General features: G+C 38.4%; 1 protein-coding gene across 11 annotated transcripts in view; it reads left to right on the forward strand.

Annotated features, from left to right (window-relative positions):
• The window catches only part of TMEM108 (transmembrane protein 108), a 337,530-nt gene that overhangs the window by 89,427 nt on the left and 231,458 nt on the right, over window positions 1-16,645 (forward strand). For 3 of the 11 annotated variants that reach the window (XM_045386981.2, XM_065539918.1, XM_065539914.1), the window contains exon 1: window positions 3,560-3,892. The exons of the other annotated variants lie outside the window; for them this stretch is intronic. The gene's annotated coding sequence lies outside the window, so the exon portion shown is untranslated. Of the gene's footprint in view, window positions 1-3,559; window positions 3,893-16,645 lie in introns of those variants that run through there. 11 annotated transcript variants of the gene reach the window in all.

Here is a 16,645-nt window from a genome sequence, read left to right on the forward strand (position 1 = left end):
TTTTTGGCATTCCATATTTGTGAACTATATTGATATATGATCTCATTTGATCTGATACATCCCCCCCATTTGCTCACATGGAAGAAGTGAGACAGATGAAGGTGAGTCTCTGCTTTCAGCAGCTCTGCAGGTTAAGGACTGTATAAGCACTTGAACCCAGGACTTCTGAATCCTGGTCTTGGCCTCTTCCCTCAGAAACAAGCTGCCTTTCTTTTGCTGGTCAGGCCAGTAGATCTGTACTAAAGATGCGGACCTCTTAAACTGAATGGGAGATTTGGAATTATAGGGACCTGAAACAGTTAATGGAGGAGTGTTATAATAGAACATGCTTCATAGCCAGTCCATGTAGTCTAGGATCTAGAGTATTCCAAATAAACACCAACTCCTAATTTAGTTTTTGCTCCTGTGTTGAATTTATATCTAGAATATGGTCTTGACATCTCTAGAGCAAAAAGTCAGGTCTCTCACAAAAGAATCAGTACTAATTGAGAAATAAATCACAGTTTGCTACAGCTAAAAGGGAAAAACTCCCACAAATTTATCTGTCATTTTGATTTGTTCTTTCATCCTTTTAGTACATTTTCAGGGTCTCAAAGAAGCTCATCTATCTGTGAAGGTGCTCATGGAAGCATCTTGTTTTACATATGATGAAAATGGAGAGAGCACTTCTTTTGACAGGAAACTTCACTTCTTGTTACTGAAAACTGTCACAACAGTCATTATGTCTGGCTTTCAGCGATTTCCTGGAGTTAGGAGAACAATAGACAGTTAAAATGGCAATGTCAACAGCATTCTGGGGTTTTATAATGAGTACCAAGGGAAATTTTTTCTCTTGAGTTTGTAAGAAAAAAGTAGGAGGAATATTTGGGAAGCTGGGGATAATGTGGAAATGAAGGGCAATGCTCTATTTTTTTAATGGAGCGTTCCTTCTAACCTTTGTAAGCTGAAAAAAATTTTATACCATGGTTTCCATGTTCTTGTTATTGAGTTGCCAGTGAGGAAGAGACGTTTCTCTTGGGTTGTTCCTCTCTGTAGGTCAGATCAGCCCCTGAAAAGACACATTTGCAGCTTTCTGTACTTTTCTTTGATTAAACATCAATTAGAATTTTTGGATCCAGGTTTTTAACTCTTGTTATATATGTACAGTGCTTCTGGGGCTTGTGGTTTCTAATTTAGCAGCAGGAGTTACTTCTCTTTTCACTCTACCTCCAAAAAAAAAGATGACTCAAGCATTAGGAATACATTTTTTGGCTTATTGTATAATTCAATGTGTATTTGGATTTGTACAATTTTTAATCTTAATTTACGTAGCCCTAATATGATTTCTAATTTTTAATTAAGTTTTTGAGGTACTAATGTCTAACACATTAAAAGTATAAACTTCATAAACAATTTATGGGACCTGCTGTTTTCATTTCTGTAGTTTCTTGCTTTCTGCTAGAGCTGTGGATGGTTTTAAAGACCCCTGTATTAGTTACGCAGGGATACCTGAATGGTAAAAATAACCTGCTATCTTTCTTTTTTTTTGAAAATCTAATAATACAAAGGCAATTATGAATTGTTAACATGTTTTTAAAATACGAGTTTTTAAAATACGAACATTCCTTGTTTTAAAAATTGGTCAACATTTTAAGATGCTATACAGTGGAAATAAAAGTCTTCCTTCCTATTGTTTCAGTCCTAAATATCATTCCTTAAAGGTAACCACTGTTAAATCTCTGCAAATTCTACCAGAAATGACCTAATGTTCTGTTTGTATACAATCTCACATACACATATACATAAATACCTATACATATATAACACACATCTATGCTTATATGTGTATGTATGGATAAATATATGGATTCTGTTGTGGATAGGTTAGTGATATATCTTAGACATCTGTTCACATCAGTATGTATAAACCCATTTCATTTTTAATGGCTATATTGTATTCCATTGCATCAGTTTGCCATAATTTAGCTTGCCTACTGTTTATCAACATTTAGATTTTTCCAGTTTTATCTTGTTGCAAACAATGCTGCAATAAACATTCTTGTATATATCTTTTTGCATTTTTGTCAATATATTTGTAGGATACAAAGCCAGGGAATTGCTGGTAAAAGAGGGTGTCCATTTTTAGCATCACTAAATATTGGCAAATTGTCCTCCAAAATGGCTGCCCTAATTTATACTTCCATCAACAGTGTAGAAGAATGTCGTGTTTCTCCACACCCTTGTCAACACTGAATATGACAAAAATTTTAGTTTGTAAATATAATCAGTGAAAATAGTATCTTATTTTAATTGACATTCTATTGCTGCTGTATTTAAGGTTCATTTCAGCAAATGCTTACTGAGCACTTACTGTGTGTCATCACTGAAATAGGAAATGGCAATCAAAAATTGTCCTTGTTCTCGAAGGGCCATGGAAGTGAATAAGAAGCCTCTTTTTGGAAGAAATTCAAAGGTTGCAAAGATAGAAAAATGGGTCTTTTGCATCCTACCAGCAGGAAATAGTTGTCTAATAAAAGATAGTGTCCACCCATGTCAACTTTCAGGTCTGTTGCTGGCCTAAATTGGCAACTCTCTGCTTCTGCAACAGTGGCCTTGCTTTCATTTTGGAAGACAGTTGGTGGCAGGAAGGAGTAGAAATGTCTATCTAGTAGCTTTAGTTTTTCTCCAGGACCTGACTTGAGTATCTCACTGGTTGTTTTTGGGAGAAAGCACCTGCTGTTGGCTTCTGTTCTGAAAGGACACAACGCAAGCATGGAATCCATCAGCAGAGCAAGCCAAGAGCTCAATAAACTATTTATTCATTGTTCAAGCTTCTCCACCTATATGGATTATTAGAAGAAGTATTTCATCTTAGGGTACCCAGATTAGATTATAGACACTTCAAGTATTTCTTTAGAATTCACTGAGGGGAAAAAATATGGAAAGCAGCATCAGTCATTTGGGACCGTGTTGGTTCCTGATACCAAAATAACCTAAATGAATAAACTACAATCTGTAAGTTAAAATATCTGGTTTCCAGCCTGTTAAATAAAAACCAGAAGGGTTGAAGTACATGGCAAAATGAGATAAACCTGGTTTTCTGAGTGGAGGCAGCTATTGATAATTTTACTTTTCTTATAGCTGAAGAAGGAGATTTGAGGTTCTCTGAGAATTAAAATTCCTCTGGAGTTAGCCCAGGGTGGGACCCTGAGAGCTGTCTACTCGTGCCATTGCCTCAAGCCTGTGGACATTTTTTCATCCTGGGGCAAGAAGAGGCTCCAGTTTGCCCAACTGCTGTGTGTGTTCCAGGCCAGTGTCCAATGAGGCTGACTTGGCAGCTGCCCTTTCCACGGCCAGCCAGCCAGCCAGCCAGCCCCTGAGTGTGTTTTAAAAGATAAGCGACAAAAAGCCAACCGCTTTTAGAGGGACTGGAACAGGCTAGTAGTTGCTAGGCAAGTTAAAGTAATTCAGTGTCCTTGCCAAACGTCTGCCAGGCAAATAGGGAACTTTCAGGGAAGAGGAGTGAGATGGTGGTGTGTGTTGGTTGCCATAGGAATGTTTCCCTGATTGGAACAAGACCACAGAGTGGGGAGAGCAAGACGGCAGCATCTACGGTTCTTTCTGCTTGGGAATGGGAACCCAGAGTGGGCAGTAGAGCGGAGGCAAGCCGTGCAGAGGCAGGAGCAGATGAGACCCTAGATGCCATGTGAAGCTAAACATGTGGGGAAAAGAAAGAGCAGATTAACTCAGGACAATTATGTGGGGAGCTCTTATGCTACTCTGAAGATCTGAGACTTGTTGGAGAATTTACAATCCCGAATTAACTCAGGGAGAATTCCAACTAGACTCTGAAATGAATTAGATGGAGATTTAAAATAGGGCAATTTAGTGGGAAAAGATACTTAATTTGAAGGTAGGTATTTTGTATTTATGTAAATATTATGTCAGAGTATGTCTTTTAGCTCTTAAAGGTAGTAATTAAATATTTGTTCATGAATTATAGTGCTGTATTTATCAAGTTCTGATTTATAGGGGGAAAAAGCACAGTTGATCAAATTGTGTGAAACCTTGGACCTTTAAGAGTCCCTCTGATGTGGGCTTACTGCCGCATTAACAAGCACCCTGTGCATCTGGTGGCAGCTTCCAGAATGACAGCTGAGGGTTTGAATGGAAATAAGTGACTTTTAGCAAACGTTGAACCTTGAATGTGCTATTTAACCTCTCTGATTAATTGATTACCGAGCTCCGAAAATGAGAGGGGATGTAGCTATCCCCTATCTCATTTAAATGGTGTGAGCATGGATGCTGTTCTCATTTGAATACAATTTTGGGGGTTGGTGGGGGTGGTATCAGATTATAGGGTACATGCTATGATAACGACAGGCTTAATTATCAGTCAGTCAATATGGTTTAGAACAAAGGTTTTCTTTTAGATCACAATCTTAAGGAACCTTTCTTTAGTGGATAAAGTTTTACTTGTGCATATGAAGTGTATATATAAATTTATCATTTGCCGTATATTTGATTCATGTTCAGAGGGTATTTAAAATAGTATCTTCTTCAGAATGTATATATTGGGATTATATATTGCTGTTTCTTTCCTTTTTATGTGGTTTCTTTTTGTGGTCATGTAAAAGAAGACTAAAGGGATTTGATATTTAGTGTCAAATATTTGAATTATAGTCACTGTTTTGTTTCAGGGCTGTTTCCCTCTATCAGTTCCTTTGATCTGGAACTCCGATGTCGTTTTTACTTTACAATTGACCACATGCTGGCTGACTGACATCAATTAAATAATCTGAGGCAAATTTTAAAACCAAATGTCTAATTTTAATTTACTGAGAGAGTATAATCTAATAAGAAAGACTATCCTTGGGCTCTTCACATGGTGAACCCTAGTGTGATTTTGACAAAGAAGCCCAAGAATATACTACTACAATCTTTTCTAAGAAAAAGGGAAAAAAAAAAAAAAAAGTGGTGTTCTGGCCGGGCACAGTGGCTCATGCCTGTAATCGCAGCACTTTGGGAGGCCAAGGCAGGTGGATCATGAGATCAGGAGTTCAAGACCAGCTGGGCCAATATGGTGAAACCCCGTTTCTCCTAAAAAAAATACAAAAATTAGCCGGGTGTGGTGGCATGCGCCTGTAGTCCCAGCTACTTGGGAGGCTGAGGCAGGAGAATCACTTGAACTTGGGAGGCAGAGGTTGCAATGAGCCGAGATAGTGCCACTGCACTCCAGCCTGGGTGACAGAGTGATACTTTGTCTCAAGAAAAAAAACAAAAACACAAAAAATGTGGTCTTATCTAGACCTTCCAGAATCTAGAGTAGCATTGTCCAGTGAAAATGTAATATAAACCTCAAGTATGAGCTTTATATGTAATTTTAAATTTTCTAGTAGCCACATTAAAAATAAAAGGAAATATGAAATTAATTTTAACAATATATTTTTGCGTTGCTTAATATATTCAAGATATTATTTCAACATGTACAGTTGTCCCTTGGTGTCCATGGAGGACTGGTTCCAGGACTCCCCACAGATACCGAAATCTATGGATGCCCAAGTCCCTTATATAAAATGAAGTATTTGTATATAACCCGTACACACCCTCCCATGTATTTTAAATCATCTTTAGATTACTTAAAATACTTAATACAATGTAAATGCTATGTAAATAATTGTTGTGCTGTATTATCTGTATTTTTTGTTGTATTTTTTATTTATTTAAAAATATTCTTACTGGACAGTTGGTTGCATATGTAGAACCATGGATATGGAGGATTGACTATAATTAATATAACTATTAATGAGATATTTTGCATTTTTAAAATACAAAGTCTTGAAAGTCCTATTGAGATGTGCTGTAAGCATATTTTACACTTAACAGCATATCTCAATTGGGACACTGAAATTTCATGGACAATACTCGATCTGTACTTAGATTAAAACTTACAGTAGAGAAAGTAGATTCACATACCCAAGTCATTCCAAACATGCATATCAGTTGTTTTGTCCAGTAAATGAATCAGTGTCCATTTCTAAATTTAAATTTAACTTTAATTAAAATTAAATAAAATTTAAAATAAAATTCAGTTTCTTATTCACGCTAGCCATGTTTTAAGTACTCAGTAACCAGCTGTGGAGTGGCTGCCATGTTGGACAGCACAGAAAGGACTGCTTTCTCTAGCCTTTTCCTTCACTCCCACATGTCTCAGATTGGAAGACCTGTGTGAGAACTTTGATGGGAAGAGAATCTCTTTTTGTAAGTGTGGAACCACAGACAAAGAGTTGACGTTCTTAAAAGGAAGTTTCCATTCAGGCTATATTAGAACCTGCCTGGCAAGGAGTTATCTGTCTGGTAGACCACACTATCTCCACCCTTGTTCCTAAATACACCCCTCATTGTCTCCCCAACAGATAAAGTCATGCCAACCTTGACAGTCTGCCTCCCTCAGGCTCCCCTTGTCCTCCACTCCAGGCTGGCTCATTTCCATTAAGTCAGTGTATTTCCTGGTTATAGGCCCCCTTTATCTTTCTCATTGTTTCAATTTCCACATTTGGCCTTAATTTCTAGGATACCTTAGTGCAGCATTCAAATGTTTAAATTCCAGTTTAGTTCTTAATTAAGATCATGTATATCAAGGTCAATGTTGTTGATTTATGTTAATTTGAATAAGAAACATTTCCTTTGCCCCTTGCTCCAGATTTCTAGAGTGGCTGGGCTGAGAAACTTTACTTCCTGTTCACCTAGGTGGGTATCTTGCTTTGGGCAAATCAGGGTTCTTGAATATAATCACTCTGTGGTGAATCAGACCTGTGAACCTTAAAGAACTTATCTGTTCCCTAGAGAGGAAGAATTAAGAAATATCAGGTGGATGGATAAAGATTTAGCCTTGTCAGTAGTTTTGCCCCACACCTTCCTTGGGTCTGAAACTTGGTTGGCACATAGTATAACAGTAACTCTATCACTCATAGGTTAAAGAGCACAGAAGTCTGTCATTTTCTGTTGGGTATCTGGCACTTGCAAAGGACATCATTGATAAAATTCATCCTGCTCTGTTTTGAATATATCAGGTGAAAAGCACTTACATTGCTTTTTCAGGTCTGGAGAATGATGACCTAGGAACGGGCCCTTGTTCAAGACAGTTGCAAGTCCTCCCTTAGCAAGAAAGTTAGCTTGGAAATTAGGAAATAAATATTTGACCTGTCAAATCATTTTAAATTAACGTGAATAGAAATGCATATTGTGCTCCTTCCTCTTTGCCATCAGAATCAAGTCATTTTAGAGACAGCTAAGGCTTTGTGGAAAGAGGATCTTTATTGCCTGTAAACCTTGGATGCCAGTCCCAAGTCTGTTGGCTGCAAGGACTGTGACATCAAGAAAGCCACTGAATTGTTCTTGGCCTCACTTCTCACCTGTCAAGTGAGAACATTACACAAGATGATCTTAAGTCCTTTTGGTCATCACATAGTTTGATCATCTACTCTAATCCCATGGTTTCTTGGGTGAAGAAACAAAGGCCTGCAAAGTTACTTCCTAAGATCCCACAGCAAGTGTGAGGCACATGCTCTGTCTACTTCAGGAAGCTTCGTTGTTCACTTAGAGGTTAAGCTTGAACCAAATAAAAATACCTGGAGGGATAGCTGATTCTCTGTTCTTCCCATAATGTCATTTTGTCTGCTCATATATTGAGGTTGTTGGCCAAACATCTAAAATCCGTAGGTTACCTGTTAATTTTTTGCCTCCTTAATCTAGCCGGCTAGTAATTCAGGTCAGATACCTCTCTGGCATAAAGTCCCCAGTGACCTCCTATTTAAAACAACACAGGCTGGGCACAGTGGCTCACGCCTGTAATTCCAGCACTTCGGGAGGCTGAGGTGGATGGGTCACTTGAAGCCAGGAGTTCGAGAACAGCCTGGCCAACATGGTGAAACCCCATCTCTACCAAAAATACAAAAATTAATTGGGTGTGCCATCGTGCACCTGTAATCCCAGCTATTCAGGAGGCTGAGGCACAACAATCGCTTCAATCTGGGAGACAGGGGCTGCAGTGAGCTGAGATCACACCAGTGCACTCCAGCCTGGGTGACACAGCAAGACTCTGCAACCCCACCGCCAAAAAAAAAACCCCACGAAACACTAAATTAGTTCTTTGCTAGTGACAATGCATGGTAACAAAAGAAAAAGCAGTAGCTGGGATGCAGAGTTAAATTTGCTCAAATATTTTCCGTTAAAATAATGACTACAATAAACAAAGAAACCCAGAGAGGGCCCCAGTAGCTGCTCTGGTTGGAGGCCCACTTTCAAGTGTTGGAGCATCACTCATGGGCAGGAAGCAGAGCCTGAATTTCTTGGGAAGGCTTCTTTTACCTGGAGCAAACCCTGGGACTTTCATTCTCCTTTAGCCTGTCATTCAATGAAACAGGTTAAGAGTGCCAAGGAAAGGAAACTTGTTGATTATCTATTATATACCAGGCATGCTAAGTATTTTATATATAGTGACTCATTTAATTCTGTAGCCACCCTGTCAATAAATAGGTATTATTTCCATTTTGCAGATCAATAAAAGTTGTGTAGCTTGTCTAGGGTTACACACTAAGTGATCAGGGATTTTATTTAGCTCTAAAATCTGATTACTTTCTACTAATAGCCAATAGCAGATAGTATGTAGAGCCCAGTGATTTCATTTTGGTTCTACTGAATTTGAGGACACCTGATATCACTCTGTCGGCACCAACATAAATTACAATGAAAGGTGGATACAGTAATTGAGTAAATTTTGTTAACAAGCAGAGGCTGTTAACCTGCATCAGTGATCTTTTGAAGACATTAAAAGCAAAAATAAAAGGATTTTTTTTTCAGATAATACATTTGCATAGATATCCACTAATCGGTATTGTTGGCAAGTGGCAAAAGGTGTGTGAATCCTAAGTCAAATTTAACTTTCAGAAGTGGTGCTTGCGCTTTTTGGGTAAAACACAGTGCCATCATTTTGATTTTTAAGAAATCCTGCTGTTTGGGCTTGTGGTTCTGTCTTTTATCCTTTGGGTAAATGAGGGGATGATATTTGCATTCAGTGTCCCTCCTGTTCCAGTTAATTGGTGCTGCATAACAAACCACTCCAAAACTTAATGTCAGCAACAACCATGTGAATTTGACTCATGAATCTGCAATCTGGCTGGGGCTCAGCAGGGACAGCTCATCTCTGCTCCACTCACATCAGCTGGGTTGGCCTAGAGGCTGGGGGTTGGAATCATCTGAAGCTAGCTCACTTACATGTCTGGAGCCTAGCTGGGAAGACATAACAGCTGGGATCCTCAGGCATCTCTGTTTGTGGTCTCTCCAGCATGATAACTTCAGGGTAGACAGACTTCTGTACCAGTTCACTGCTCAGCACATGACCCAAGAGAAAGAAAAGCAGGAACTTTTCATGATCTACCTTAGGAAATCAGACAGCCATCACTCCACTATGTTCTATTAATAAACTGACACAGTTACAAAGGCCACTTAAGTTCCATGGGAGTAGAAATAGATTCCATCTCTTGATAGGGAAGTGAAAAGTTTCTCAAGGAGTCTTGCAGTGGCCACTATTGGAAAATACAGACTGCTACACAGATATATGAGACTGCAGGTAATGTGCTGGTGTCCAAACCAGATGCATCTCTGGGCCTTTGTCTCCCGACCAAGGGAGTATATTGGCATTAAAATGGAATATAATCTATCCATTATAATTTAACCGACATAATTTATACTTTTCAAGAAAATCATCTGAAAATTTATGACTGTCTACTATTAAAAAGAAATTACTTGTGGAACACCAATGGATTAGGCTAATGAGGTAGATAGTTGAGTCCCTAAATTTTTCATCATTTTTGAGCTGGTATCTGTTTAGTGTTCCTGAACTGTCATCAGATTTCTGCTTTTCTACCTTGTGTGCAGAGGTAAACAGCTGAATATTTATGTAAACAGCTTTGTGTAGAAACTTTTCCATTTAAAACTAAAAAGGGAAGGCAATTGCACTTAGATTGAATGTTTCCTGAAGGGGTTGTTTCAGCATTTTACAGCAGCTGCTGCCTCCTCTTATGGAGATGAAATTATTATTCAAGACACATTTCTCAAAGTTTACAAAATTAGTACAAGCACACCTTATTTTATTATGCTTCACTTTATTGTGTTTTGCAATTTTTGTAAATTGAAGGTTTGTGGCAACCCTGCATTGAGCTAGTCTATCAACACCATATTTCCAACAGCATGTGTTTGATTCATGTCTCTGTGTCACATTTTGGTAATAAAATATTTCAAACTTTTAAATTTTATTATATCTAGTATGGTGATCAGTGATCTTTGATGTTACTACTGTAATTCTTTTGGGGCACCATGAACCATGCCCATATAAGACAGCAAATTGATAAATGTTATGTGTGTTCTGACTACGCCACCAACCAACTGTTCTACTTCTGTCCCTCTCATTGGGCTTCCCTATTCCCTGAGACACAACAATATTAAATTCGACCAATTAATAACCCTAAAATGGCCTCTAAGTGTTGGAAGGCTTGTTGAAAGCCTACAGGCCAAAACAAAAGCTAGGCCTCTTGCATCAGCTAGACAAGTTAGGAATGCAAAGCAAAAGTTCTTGAAGGAAATTAAAAGTGCTACTCCAGTTAACACATGAATGATAAGAAAGCAAAATAGCCTTACTGCTGATAGGGAGAAAGTTTTAGTGGTCCAGATATATATATAGAGAGAGTGAGAATTTATAGAAGATAGACAGACAGATAGATAATATATTGAGAGAAGATTAAATCAGTCACAACATTCCCTTAAGCCAAAGCCTAATCCAGAGTAAGGTACTAACTCTTCAACTCTCTGAAGGCTGAGAAAGGCAAAGAAGCTGCAGAAGAAAAATGGAAAGCTAGCAGAGGTTGGTTCATTAGGTGAGAGGAAAGAAACCATCTCCATAACATAAAAGTACCAAGTGAAGCAGCAAGTGCTCATGGAGAAGCTGCAACAAGTTATCCAGAAGATCTAGCTAAGATCATTAATGAAGATGGCTACACTAAACAACAAATTTTCAGTGTAGATGAAACAGGCTTCTGTTGAAAGAAGATGCCATCTAGGGCTTTCATAGCTAGAGAACAGAAGTCAATGCTTCACAGGGCAGGGTGACTCTCTTGTTAGGGGCTAATGCAACTGATGACTTTAAGTTGAAGCCGGTACTCATGTACCATTCTAAAAGTTCTAAGGCCCTTAAGAATGATGGTAAACTATTATTGCTTGTGCTTTATAAATGGAACAACATAGCCTGGATGACAACACATCTGTTTATAGCATGGTTTACTGAATGTCTTAACCCCACTGTGGAGACTCACTGCTCAGAAAAAGAAGATTCCTTTCAAAATATTATTGCTCATTGACAATACACATGGTCACCCGAGAGCTCTGAGGGGGATGTACAAGGAGATTCTTGTTGTTTTCATGTCTGCTAATGCAGCATTCATTCTGCAGCTCTTGGATCAAGGAATAATTTCAACTTTTAAGTCTTATTATTTAAGAAATTCATTTCATAAGGCTGTAATTGCCATGCATGGTGATTATTCTGATGGATCTGAGCAAAGTAAATTGAAATCCTTCTGGAAAGGATTCAGCATTCTAGATGCCATTAAGAACATTCATGATTTATGGGAAGAGGTCAAAATATCAACATTAACAGGAGATTGTAAGAAGATTCCAATCTTCATGGATGACTTGGAACGGTTTAAGATTTCAGTGGAGGAAGTCACTGTGGATGTAGTGGAAATAGCAGGAAAACTGGAATTAAAAGTAGAGACTGAAAATATGACTGAATTTCTGCAATCTCATGATAAAACTTGAAGGAATGAAGAGTTGCTGCTTATGGATAAGCAAAGAAACTGGTTTCTTGAGATGGAATCTACGTTGGTGAAGGTGCTGTGAACATTGTTGAAATGACAACAAAGGATTTAAAATATTGCATAAACTTAGTTGATGCAGCAGCAGCAGGGTTTGAGAGTGTTGACTCCAATTTTGAAAGAAGTTCTGTGGGTAAAATGCTATCAAATAGCATCACATGCTACAGAGAAATCTTTTATGAAAGGAAGAATCAATCGATGTGGCAGACTTCATTGTTTTAAGAAATTGCCACAGCCACCCCAAACTTCAGCCACCACCCTGATCAGTCAGCAGTCATCAACATCGAGGATCCTCTGCCAGCAAAAAGGTTACAACTCACTGAAGGCTCAGATGATCATTAGCATTTTTAGCAATAAATTGTATTTAATTAAGATATGTAGTGTTTTAGACATGTTATTGCACACTTAATAGACTACAGTAGTGTAAACATAACTTTTACAGGTACTGGGGAACCAGAAAATCTGTTTGACTCACTTTATTGTGATACTCACTTTATTGTGGTAGTGTGAAACTGGACCTGCAACATCCCTGTGGTACGCCTATAAGGGAGATCATATGCCGTTTATCTTTCTGTACCTGGCCTGTTCACTTAACATAATGCCCTGCATGTTCATGTTCATCCATGTTGTAAAGTGGCAGAGTTTTCTTTTTTAAGGCTGAATACTATTCCCTTATATATATACATTCCCTTATATGTATACATACTCACATTTTATTTGAGCATTCAAGTTACCTTTTAAAAATATATTTCTAATATTGCATTGTAAGTGAATGTTGGTATACCAGTCCTTTGCAATTTATTGAGGTTTTCTTTATAGCTTAGTCAGTTTTCAGAGTTAATATTTCACTACTTATTGTATTCAATATTCTATATATGTTCTATACATCTAAAAGTTAATTATGCTATTTAAATCTTTTTATCTTTACTGACTTTTTTTATCTGCTGAAGCTATCAATTACTAGGAGAGTTGTATTGCAGTTTGTCCCTCTGGTGATGGATTTGTTTATTTCTCTTAATTCCATATGTGACATAATAAGAAATATATATTTGGTCACTGCCCTCAGTTTCTGACATAGAGCTCCTAAAATGCTTGTAATTTCCTGAGTAATAGGGGTGCTTATCAATGTTTTTTCTTTCCCCTGTCTCTTCTTGCTGTCCCTTGCCTTTTTAAAATTATTATTATTTTTATGATAAAAGATTTTTTTTATTTCAACAGCTTTAGGAGTACAAGTGCTATTTTTGGCTACATGGATGAGTTGTAGAGTGGTGAAGTCTGGATTTAGTGTAACTGTCACCTGAATAGTGTGCATTGTACTCAGCAGGTATTTTTTCATCCCTCAGCCCCGTCCGAACCTCCCCTCTTCTGAGTCTCTAGTATCCATTATACCACTCTGTCTGCCTTTGCGTACCCATCTTGCTGTCTTTTGAATTGATAGTCTTTCTTCCCCACTCCAAGTCCCCTCTGCCTGTTCAGAGGTTGTTTGCTCTATGTCTATCTACTTCCTTAGTAGCTGCTCCTGCTATTTTAACAGGCATCCTTAAAAAAAAAAAAAAAATCTCTGTTTGAATATGTTACCACTCATGCTCCAAAATTTGAAGACATATCTCTCTGGCTTTTCTATTTTTCCTCCACAAATTACACGTGTTTCTTATAGTTTGAAACAATGTTTTCCTTTTCCCATCTATTATCAATATCTTCTCTCATTGTTACTTTCCTCCATTTTGAGGTTTTCATCTGCTATCATTTTTTTTTTTCTTTCTGCAGTACGTACTTTAGAATTTCCTTTGGGTCTTTCTCTCTTCTAATAGCAAACTCCATAGTAGACATCAGTGATATAGAGATAAGTAAGGCTCACTCCCATACAATATGTAATTGCAATGTAAACTGAGTACAAAATTAGAGGTTAGGACAAAGTGTTGAGAGCACAGAGAATAGAGACTAACTCTAGAAAGTGAAAAGAGCATCTCAGGAACAGTAAGTGTATACGGAATTGTGGAAGGCTATGAGTATATTCATGGAACATTCATCAGCTCAGTGGGCTGGAGCTTAGGCACGGGTTGGTGCCAGATGGAGCTAGAGAGGTGAATTAGCTAGATGGTGGTCTGTGAAGAGCCTTAAATGCCAAATTGAATGCAACAGGGAATTGGGAGAGGCTTTAGGCTGGGGAGTGGCATGATTAGATGCATTATTTAGAGGTAAACTGTGTGACTGCATGGAGAGCCATGAGCTGCAATAGTCACCTGAGAGGAAGCTGATTAACTAAAGCAAGGCAAAGCAAGGATAATGAAGAGAAGAAAAGAAATTTTAAAAGATATTCATGACGTAAAATCTTAACAGATTCAAAGCAGACAGCACTGGAGGATGTACTCCAGGGACTCTAATTTAGAGGACCAGCACGCTTGAAAGCACAGGAAGGAGTGCTCATGTTTGGGAGTGGAGGGAGGGTGGCATTAGAGAGAATGAGTTTAGTGTGTAGCATAAAACATTTTATGCGTCTTCAGGACAAATGGTGTGTTGGTTTTAGAAGAATTAATATTTGAGATATTAGGGGGGATATCTATGTGCTGAGAACTCTGCAACATTTTCTGATTATATTGGACTGTTGTGGTCATTACTATTTTTCTTTTACTTTCTGAATTGGAATACACATCTGGGTTTCAGGATGCAAAGGGTCTATTTTCCGCAATAAAGTGTAATTAAATAATAGTTGGAGTTCAGGTACATTTTAAGTCAGAAACTTGAAATGTAGTCCTGCCTTCACTGTGTTTTGCAAAATTATTGCTTCTAAGCACGGATTGCTCTTGACTGGTAGGACCTCTTGTTTTGGATCTGTTTTTTATCTTAGCACTGTTTTCAGGCTGACAAATGTGACCCAGATTGTCTAAGAGCATTTGTCAAGACAGGAGAGAAGGAAGACAGAGCAAGAGAAGAGGGGAGGGAAAAACATACTTCATTTAATTAAAAAAGTATTTGCAGGGCTTATGCCTCCTACCTGCTGTTTTTAGCTAGCAAGATCAGATTCTCCCCTGGAGATTGCCTCCTGGCCTATAAGCCCAGACTAGGGCTTTCTTTTTGATGCGTGAGTCATCACAGTATTTCAGTGACTTATTATTCACTCACATGTAATAACTGCAGTGGGCACTACTGAGAATTGAGGGGAGCTTCTTCCCACCAGGGTGTGAAGTAGTTTTGACAGCAGGTGTGGTGTGTCAGTCTGAAACCTGAACGGGGCATCACCTTTTACCTGGTGCCATCACAGAGGTCTCCAGATTTGGGTAGGAAGAGGATCCCATCACATCCAGGCGTCTCTTGACAGAGGAAAGCGAGCTGGTCAGGGAGTTTTGAAAACAAAAAATGGACTGTAAAATCTTTTATTTGGAGAGCTGTGCTCTGGCAGCATCCTGATCTGAAATAATTCCTAGCCTTTTATGTGGTTGGTGGTGGCTGATCCATGGAATCCTGCTGTGTCGCTCAGCTGCTGTTAAAATATTGGATCAAAGAAATGACTCAGGAGGAAAAGTGTCAAGTAAAAGTTAATCATTTGATCCTTGCTGAAAGATAGAATTTGAGTTGTTAAATTGCAGAGTTAGTCCTGGAGTTGTTGTTGTTGTTGTTGTTGTTAGAAATTAGTTTTGATAAGAAGTTGTGTTCCTACATCTGCATAGAGACAGTGTTTATCACTAGCACCTGTCTCTGGTTGGCATCAGTAAGGCAGAAAGTGAGAAGTGGTGACATATGTGAACGTGTGAACAATGCTAGGCATTGTACCTAAATTATCTCATTTAATCTATTGTGCAATAAAGGAAACTCAGAGATGCTCAGAGACTAAAGATACCATCCGAGGTCACTGGGCAGCCACATGGCAACTACAGTTCAAACCCAGTGTAATTGTTGGCAAAATCTGTACCTCACTGCCATCAGTCATCTTTCAGTATTTTTTAAAATTTGAAAGACCAGATGTGGTTTCCATGATGAATTAGTTTCATCCAGGTGTTTTCCCTTGATAGAAACGCCATCCTTTCACACCTGCCCCAGATTCCCAGACTTCTATTCCCAGATGCTATCTTCAAGTAACAAAGGAAGGAAAACATCTGAAGGGGCTCACTCCACAGTGCAGCAGCCAGTCCTACTTCATTCTTTGCTTTGAACTGTTTCTTGACTGCTCGTTAGACCATTTGTCAGATATGTTTTTAAACTATTACAGTTTCTGGCTGTCCTTGTCACAAAGATAGATTACACAAGGTTCTGAGCAGCAAAGATGTCAGCTGTACAAATATAAGGATTTGGTCCTTGTTTTTCCTAGTGGTATAAAATTGACTAAAGGCCTAGGATGGGCCAAATGTCAAGCTGTCAGGAAAGGCAGGAACATATAATGGTTGTCTTGGGAGCAGGTTTCCTTGGTGCCCACCCAAAGTGGCTTCCTGCGTTCTACAAAGCTTAGGGGAAAACAGCATTTAATTTACATGGAGTGTTCGTTGTCTCCAAGAGAACTTAAAATCACTTGCTTGGACAAGCAGAATTTACAATAAGAGGGCTTGAGAACATGAATGGATAGCCTTTTGTTATGGAAACAAGTTGTGTTGTACAGATGAAAATGTTAATAGTTTTGGATGGCAATTGGAACTGGAGCTTATATCTATGTATGGTTGTTTTCCCTGGGACTTGTAGATACCCAACCAAAAGAGTAGAGTATTTTTAGCCAGGTTGTTACCCACAAAGAAAATAAAATGAAGATC

The sequence above is a fragment of the Macaca fascicularis genome, chromosome 2 (genome assembly GCF_037993035.2).
Source record: "Macaca fascicularis isolate 582-1 chromosome 2, T2T-MFA8v1.1".
In the NCBI taxonomy this organism is placed as follows: domain Eukaryota; kingdom Metazoa; phylum Chordata; class Mammalia; order Primates; family Cercopithecidae; genus Macaca; species Macaca fascicularis.